We start from the raw sequence: 1,942 nt of genomic DNA on the forward strand, positions 1-1,942 counted from the left end.
AAAATATACTTTTTGAAATATCCTTCTCTGTTTAAAAATTATCCATACTTAGATAACCATGCAGATAATAACTGTACACAACAACGAGTAGAATAACTCTGAAACACCACTCACCTTTTTATGAATATCTTAAATTTGGGGAATAGGAGTTATTGCTTGATTAGACTGTACTACATAGATGCCCTTGACCTCTCTTTAAGGAAATATTTCATATTATCAATCATCACATTATCTCCAGCCACATTTGTTAAAACTTTTTAGGAGTGCACCACTGCATACTTCCTGAAACCTATGCCCTTAGGGCATTCAAGCAAGCACCAGCTACTTTCAAATTTACATTACATCATCTTCCTTGCTAAATTTAAGTTTCAAGCAGGAAAAGACTGATAAGAGAAAGACAGGATTTTCTATAAACCGAGTATGTGTACCTGATATTTGGGAACACTGTCTGGACACTGAGGACAACCTCATACAAACTCTTCCCAATGCTGCATCCATTTTGCTACTTACAACAGTGTATTTTTCTTATGTTGTCGACAATTTCCTGAAAATCAAGTGGAAAAAGTGTTCCAAATACTTTTACCAAGGATCTTAATGCAGGTTTTGTATTGAAGTTGTGAACATGGCCTTTAATTTTAATTCCTAAATTTATATTTATATGAATGATAGAACCGTTACAAACGTATTATTTTATGTCATAGCTACCTTTCTTTTACAAGCATCATCTGAGGGGAGCAACATCATCTTTTAGAAGCATCTGTTCTTCTAGTCAAAGAACAGTAATCAGTATGAAGCAGTGCGTTATGGCGCTTTGATAGATCAGCAAATGGAACATGAACATACCTTCATCATAACCAACCAGAACTGGGCGTAACTAGTGAAACTCCAATGATTTGCCTTCCCCAAAAGGATGATTATGATGAATGTCACTTAGACAATGGTGTATTACATTAACCAATTTAAGCATTCGCTGACTTGATGAGCTGGCTTCATCCCAAATCAAGACATTGGCCTTTTTTGACATGTTCAATGATAGCGCTATTGCTATGGATCGTTCTACCAGCTGTCCCCATAACAGATCTGCAATTCTTAATCAATCATAGGAATGCACAGTAGAGGTGACACCAGGATTGTACACTGTGCATGCTATACAGCTGTACCACTGAAACATACCACAGAAACCTTTTTTCCAGCTGCTTGAAGACCGCTTATGATTTCCCTGACAACAGTAGACTTTTTAGTTCCCCCTTGGCCAATCACCAAAAAGTTATGACCCTTACATGCCAAGCATACAAACTCTGCCTGTCCTTGCGATAAGTGAATGCTCATATTGACGACATGCCAATAACCACCAAACTACTCTACTGAATATTACGAAGAACAAGACGTCAGAGGAGGGAAAATTATGAACACTAGCACAATCAACTTCACTTGACAACCGGCATGCTCACAATAGGCTGAACTAATAGAAATTATGATGTCCTTTAGAATGAGTTTCCAGTAACTAAATAGACATTAACTCCAATGTAGTTGAGGGGGTAGATCATGGGTAATTCAGCCAAATCTTGCAGGTTTGTCCATTTTTTCTTGAAGTCTAGTGACATCACATGGCAAAACATTGTAGTTTGATAAGCCATGCATGGAAGGGTAGATGCAATCAATGTTAGAGCATCATGTCGACAATGATATTTACAATGTGGCATACAAGAATTCAACATACAACTAATTTCAGTCAATTTGAGGTAATGAAATATCTGACCTTGCCATGAATTTCAAAAGAATTCATATCAGATTTAGGTTCAAACTCTATAATATAAGCTTTTTCGCCTGTGATTTTAAAAGGAATAATCCATACCCAAGGTTCCCAAAATGAAATCTTAGGATATTCATCTTGAAACTTTGCCACTCTTGCCTCTTTTCTGATTTGCTTCGCCATCAGAGC

Source organism: Pocillopora verrucosa, chromosome 8, assembly GCF_036669915.1.
Source record: "Pocillopora verrucosa isolate sample1 chromosome 8, ASM3666991v2, whole genome shotgun sequence".
NCBI lineage: Eukaryota > Metazoa > Cnidaria > Anthozoa > Scleractinia > Pocilloporidae > Pocillopora > Pocillopora verrucosa.